The 7,521-nt window shown below is 40.3% G+C and overlaps 1 protein-coding gene across 1 annotated transcript in view; it reads left to right on the forward strand.

The window, feature by feature from the left end:
- Positions 1 to 7,517: 7,517 nt before the first annotated feature.
- LOC117560564 overlaps positions 7,518 to 7,521 on the forward strand; it is a 7,802-nt gene continuing 7,798 nt past the window's right edge. The window contains exon 1 of the transcript XR_004571188.1: positions 7,518 to 7,521. This exon is cut by the window's right edge and continues 118 nt beyond it. The gene's annotated coding sequence lies outside the window, so the exon portion shown is untranslated.

Raw genomic sequence — 7,521 nt, forward strand, 5'->3', positions numbered from 1 at the left:
AAGGTCCTGGAGTGGCCTAGCCAGTCTCCAGATCTCAACCCCATAGAAAATCTTTGGAGGGAGTTGAAAGTCCGTGTTGCCCAGCGACAGCCCCAAAACATCACTGCTCTAGATGAGATCTGCATGGAGGAATGGGCCAAAATACCAGCAACAGTGTGTGAAAACCTTGTGAAGACTTACAGAAAACGTTTGACCTCTGTCATTGCCAACAAAGGGTATATAACAAAGTATTGAGATTCACTTTTGTTATTGACCAAATACTTATTTTCCACCATAATTTGCAAATAAATTCTTTAAAAATCAGACAATGTGATTTTCTGGATGTTTTGTTTTTATTTTTTTCTCATGCTGTCTCTCATAGTTGAGGTAATACCTAGGATGAAAATTACAGGCCTCTCATCTTTTTAAGTGGGAAGAGAACTTGCACAATTGGGGTGGCTGACTAAATACCCTTTTTGCCCCAACTGTAATCTCTCTTCTCTGGCTCTGGCAACCTCCTCTCTTCTACTCCTCTCTCTCCTCTCTACCTCTCTCTTCTCTCTCTACCTCTTCTCCTCTCTCCTCTCTCTCTTTGCTCTCTCTATCTCTCTTACTTCTCTCTCTCTCTCTCTCTCTCTCTCTCTCTCTCTCTCTCTCTAAGGAACCGCAGTAGACAAAAGGCGTTGCTATAGCAACACGTCATGTTTACGCTGCATTTTTTACGAGGTAAATATTACCCGCTGGCGGATATAGGTATACATGGCGATTTTTTTCAATCTGACTTCATATTGACAATTGTTAACAACAGAGGGTGCTACATAACACACTTTCAGGAAAAGTAACGGACTGGGACACTTTAATATGTTATTGAAAAAAAGTTACATACAATCAAAAAACAGCTGCGGGTAAAATGTACCCGTTGGCGGTTCTAGTGTTAAAAAGATTATTCTAAATGTCTTCTGGAAGTAAAGTTGCTTATAAGACAGTAAACATTTTCTGGAAAATGGAAAATTGAGATTTGCCAATGAAATCCTCAGGCTAAAACATAATAACCGAAACATTGATCATTGCTCCCAGAAGATAAATTGTCATTAGATTCATCGCTAAGAAGTGTTTATGACAGGATTTAGAGCTTGCTTATTGGATATTCATCTGGCGAGTTAATCTTGGAGCTTGCTGATTGGATAGTCCTCTGGAAGTTAATCTTACATTTGTACATGCATAGACTTGCACCTTCGACTTCTGATTAAAGAACCAGACACTTACTCATTCAGATGTCCATCTTCTGTATTGATGATTCGACCGAGAGAACTAAATGCCCATCAGAGCCTTGGAAGTACTCCAATTGTGTGTCACCGATCATTGTCCAAGCAGAAAATAAATGGGACATGCTTCCAGAACCAGGGACACTCAAAACCTCCACCAGCATTGTCATGAGACATGATAAGGTGTCCTGTATCCTATAACATAATTATAGATTAGGTTTGGCACCAGTGTATTATCTTGCTTATACCACGGCCACATTCAGAATCCATCCCAAAACATGGTGAACCACTGTGTCAATATATAATGAAATGCCATGTATCAGTCCGTTTGAAAATCATTATTCAGTGACAGCACTGAGAAGTAGCCGTATAGCCTTCCAGCATTTTGTGTGAATGATACACTACATTGAGCAACATATAAAACTATATTCACGAGGTGACACCTCATATAGCTGCTTTTTTTGTTCTATTGCACTAGCAGAGATGCCAGAGTAGGATATGGAGTCCATATCATTCACTATAGGGGAGTGTATAAAGAGTTTACAACATTGAATTACTGTAAGTTACCAGCTGTTCAACATTTAGTCATATGGCTTCCGTTTTCCTGTTTGGTGAAGTTATTAATTTAATGTTTTTTTTATCGTATATATCCTCCTAAAAAGCAAACCATTCGGAAATTAAACAGAGTGCAAAGACGATAGAAAAATACTCTATTATACATGCCTGGAATACAGCCACTCCCATCAACATTCAAGTGGGCCTTTAAAGAGTTAGAGCATCCTCTTATCGTAAATAGAAAATCTCTTGGCTGAAAATCCATTAAACAGAACAAGCTTTTGACATGGGCAAAATATGATGAGCTTGCCGAAAAAAAGACAGTGGAGTGCAAATGAAGCAGAAAAACGTCTGTGTGAAAATATCTCTGTGTGCTGAAAGACATCTTATGGTACATTTTAAAAGGTGATTCCCTTCAAAACAGGGAGCTGATCTGCTTCCGTCTCCATTATTTGACTCTGTCAAGCAGATGGTGGAGTCACACCAGAGCAATGAGCATTTTTTTAATGTTGGAGTGCAGCTTTGCCCGTACGCATGATGCATTCGCTTTATAACACAAATAGTGGCATGCACTCAGCAACACATACTGTTCATCTACACGATTTGCCTGAGGAGCACTGCAACAACCATGAAAACAAGTGGAGGCTATTTTTATATAACATTAGAAAGACTGATTCTTATTATTACATTATAAGCTTCTTGTGCTAATTTATGTGACTGTGACTTTGGAATAAATATACGTCTTTAGCCTGCAATACAGAGCAGCAAGGTCAGGTGCAGACACTGAAAGAATACAAAGAGTTATTCATAAACAGGACATCACTCCGGCCTTGAGCTTTGGGGGAGCTTCGCTCCCACACACAGCTAGGAAGCAACATTATGAAGATTCCACTATATCTGTAATCCCTGTGATGATGATGTAAAATGTCCTTTTGTTGTTCTGTTAATGTTTTTATGTTTCATGTGGAACCTACTTGAGCAGGTCTCCCTTGTAAAATAGTTCAATGATCTCAATGGGATTTATCTGGATAAATAAAGGTAAAAAAAAAAAAATATCTGCAGAAAGCTTCAGAAAAAAACAAATTACGTATGATGGTGACCTGTGTTGGGCAAGTTACTTCCAAAATGTAATATATTACATATTACTTATTACTGTCTTTTGAAAGTAATAAGTTACATTACAATATTACTGTCTCTGAAATGTAATGAGTTACACTACTTTTTCTTTACTTTTGAGTTAATTTACCAAAATAACCGCAAAAGAATGGCTAGGTATTTTAAATGCTAAAATGTAGTTTAGTGCAGCTCATTATACATCCAGTGAAGGGCAATGTGGTATAGCATAACAACTGTGTAGGCCCTTAAGGCTACTAACAACTTGTATTACACGGCTTAGTTGAATACTCGATTCTGATTGTAAATTCTTAACATGTGACACGTTGATAATACAGACCACTGTCAATGACTATAATGAAGGTGGCTAAGGAGGATCCAGAAAGAGAAAGGAAAAGAGGTTAAAAGACGGAGCTCTGGACGTCAGATAAATCACCAGGAGAAGGCAGACAGGAAGTAAACACTAACAGGACACGGAATGGGCTCTGTATTTTGTTTAGTATGTGGCCAAGTACAGGCCCGGTTCCAGAACAAAATGACTCAGGGTGCCTCTGAGATTACAGGGGGCGCAGCAGTAGTAGGTTTACATGAGCAATAGTGGCCGGCAACAGCAATGAAAAATAGCATTGATGGTCCCCAATGAACAGATTATGGCATTTGCTATGTTTTGAAACCAAGCAAGTGAGAACATTTCAAGTGAGTTAAAAGTGCAATCCTGAAATATTTCATACAGTCCAAAGTGGACTATGGCAAAGAAAAGCACAAAAGCTTCAAAACCGTACTGATAAAACAAATGAGCACATATTGTAAATCAAGGCAAATATTATTTGAACCAGCTCATGGTTTAAAATGGCAAACATTGAAAAGCAAAAGTATTATTAAAACCATGTACTAAATCATCACTTTGGTCCCATCATATACTCTGGGAAGACTACATTTACTGTGCTTGAAAACTGGTATCACATCATCATGTGAGGTTGACTTTGTGACCTGGAGAACATTTCAGCTGCAACATCAGCTCGTTGATACTGTAAGCTTGGGATATGAGATCTTTTTGTAGCCATTCGTGGTGAAGGCATCTGTGCTATTGTATGCATTATTTTTGACCCAACATTTCTACAGGCATGGCAGAATATGGCCCTATTTTCACATGAATATTCCATTGTCTATTTTTATACCACGACCTGCAAAATGACCGCCTAACCCCAATGTACAGGCGAGTACTTGTTTAGATATACCTGGGCAGGCTCGGTTTTGCCGTGGTATCCTGGCACCTGCGGGCCGCAGAGGGGCGGCGTAGTTTCGGGCAACGAAGACTGCTGCTCCGGGGGCGAGGGCGGCGAGTCAGGCGGGACTAAGCTAGTGTCCACAACGGAGGGTAACGTGATGTCCCCATCTGACCTGTTGCTACTGTCTGCAGTAGATGCAGTGTTGCTGGCGTTTAGTGATGGTTGCTTTAACCCTTTTCGTATAAATTATTATCCACAGATGTGTGTCACTTCTGTGGAAGCACTTTGGAAATGATGCACGCGCAGCGGAGCAGGTCACGCGCACCTGACACAATTTGTATTTTTCGCTCCATTCTCTTTTTTGAATAGAGGGTGCATAACTTTCAACTGCCCCGAAGATCCCGACGCGAAGCCTAAAGGGTAAACACCAGGTTTACTAATCTACCCGCACAATAATTTGTCTCTGGTGTCGGAATGTCTCGCTATGTTAGTACATTCAACAAAACACCATTTCATTTCGGGTTAAAATGTGTTGTAACTGCGTTACTGAGCATTGTAACGGGTAATATATTACCCAAATTTCGTTACAGCAAAAAGTAATATATTACTGTAACTCCGTTACTTTTGTAACGCGTTACACCCAACACTGATGGTGACAGAGTAGGGAGGGACTTCCGGCTGAATGCTGATTGTGTTGCCAAGAGACTTTTATCTAAATCTGCGCACCTACCAAAGAGAACCAAGTCTAAACCATGGTATCTCTTCAGCAAGTCTTGACCAATCATAAATGTACGGGCAATGCCCTGTGTAATACAAATGTATGCACACGCGAGGTTCGAGGCTCTTGTCCGGAAATAGATTTACAGATTACAGCTTGGCTGCCTGTTATTTCTATGACGTGACGGAGTCCTTGGCCAAACTGATACATAATATTTTGCTCTCTCATAATAAATAGTTAAACTTAGAAGTCGTCTGTCTTTCCTGGAATTTTGAACACAACATCACACAGAGAGTCATGCAAAAATAATAATGACATTTACATTTTCTGTAACACTTTATTTTAAGTCCCACAACAATGATGGGTAGTACGGTATATGAATATCATAAAATCATATTATTATAAGAGTTACAAAACGTATGAAACTACAATAAAAAAAATCTGACCTTCTTAAAGGCCCTGTCACACTGTCCCGAAATTGACACCCGATGGACACACGATAAAGGAAATGTTCAAATTCGGCTGTGATCGTAGCAACATCGGGCCATTCGTGAGGGCATCTAAGCCATCGTATGACCGCCGGTGGAGTTTCTCAGGCTCCGGCAGCAACTTCGTGAGCGGCAACTTCGTAAGGCACTCGTGAGGGCATCTTGTCAAATCATGTCATCTTCGTGTTATCATCGGTGCATTCACCCTCACTCTGATCGGGGCGAATGCCCGATGGCACCGATGATAACAAGATGCCCTCACGATGGCCTTACGAAGGGCAAAATTGACACACGAATTCAACACGAAAATGAACCTTCGCAAGGTCCTTCGGCAATTTTTTGGCATGCCAAAGATTTTGCCACCGCTCACGAAGTTGCTGCCGGAGCCTGAGAAACTCCACCGGCGGTCATACGATGGCTTAAGATACCCTCACGAATGGCCCGATGTTGCTACGATCACAGCCGAATTTGAACATTTCCTTTATCGTGTGTCCATCTGGTTGTTTTATTGCACAACAAAATCATGTAAATATATTATGTAAATAACCCAATTTGTGTTCTGTGAAACTAAAAAGGATATAATATATTATTTTGAAGGACAGTTGACAGGAAGTTGTTGTTGTTATGGAAACAACATTACGGAGAAAACGTAATATTTTCTACATATAACGACGGATAAAGTAAAGAACAAAGTCTGAAGATATCAGTACAGTATCATAGTACTGTAACATAATTGTTTTTGGTACTTTCATTGCAGTTGTATGTCTTAAATGTAATGTAAATGTTGCCTTCGTGTGTGGTTCGGGGCCATCTTCGTGCGAAATTCACAATTCCATATTCGTGTGTCCATCCATCAGGGCCTTTAAGCCCCTGTCACACTGTCCCGAAATTGACACCCGATGGACACACGATAAAGGAAATGTTCAAATTCGGCTGTGATCGTAGCAACATCGGGCCATTCGTGAGGGCATCTTAAGCCATCGTATGACCGCCGGTAGAGTTTCTCAGGCTCCGGCAGCAACTTCGGGAGCGGTGGCAACATCTTTGGCATCACAAAGCATTGCCGAAGGACCTTGTGAAGGTTCATTTTCGTGTTGACTTCGTGTGTCCATTTTGCCCTTCGTAAGGCATTCGTGAGGGCATCTTAAGCCATCGTATGTCCGCCGGTGGAATTTATCAGGCTCCGGCAGCAACTTCGGGAGCGGTGGCAAAATCTTTGACATGCCAAACATTTTGCCGAAGGACCTTGCGAAGGTTCATTTTCGTGTTTACTTCGTGTGTCTATTTTGCCCTTCGTAAGGCCATTGTGAGGGCATCGTGTACCCATCGCATGACATAGTTTGTGTCATGGTAACGTGTACATATAAAGGCTAACTCCCAAAGCTTCAATCACAATTAATCACAATTCAGTTCCTGCAGAATGGCATACTATGATGAGACAACAAGGAAAAAGAAGGCAGCAGCATTGCTTATTTTGATGCACCTCAGAGAACATGATGAGCAACTCTTACAGGTAAAAATTGTCTTATTTCACGTTGTCATTTCTTGCTTTTTGTAACCTGCTCAATCAAAATCAGTAGCAGTGATGACACCTGTATTAAACAGGTGAAACAGGAGCATGAGGACACGGTGCGCGATGTTTGCTTGCAGGTCGCTTCTCCGGTTGTTTTATTGCACAACAAAATCATGTAAACAACCCAATTTGTGTTCTGTGAAACTGAAAAGGATATTACATTGTTTTTGTTACTTTCGTTGCAGTTGTATCATACAACTGCAACTGCCTCGGCGCCAGGATTTCAATTTTGGGTGGGCCAATGTAATTTCGGCTGGGCCAATGTAATTTCGGCTGGGCCTGTTCTAATAGCCTATTTCATGTTAACAAATATAATATAAAAAGAAATACCTGAATATCATTGTAGGCAACTGTGGAATGCATATTTCCTATAGTAAAGACACTTTTTCTAAACCCTTCTCTTTTAAACATTTTCACTTATAAGAAGCTTAAATAGTTTATTATTTAAATGATTAAACGGCACTGTAAATGACCTTTAATATGTTTAACCTTTTGTAGAGGTGGTTATATTTATGTGCCGATGTTTTCCTGTGGTAAAGTTTTGTACTTTTATTTTGATAGTTATAAGATCCGGACTTTTATTTTGAAGGGACTTTTGCCG

The sequence above is a fragment of the Gymnodraco acuticeps genome, unplaced genomic scaffold (assembly GCF_902827175.1).
Source record: "Gymnodraco acuticeps unplaced genomic scaffold, fGymAcu1.1, whole genome shotgun sequence".
In the NCBI taxonomy this organism is placed as follows: domain Eukaryota; kingdom Metazoa; phylum Chordata; class Actinopteri; order Perciformes; family Bathydraconidae; genus Gymnodraco; species Gymnodraco acuticeps.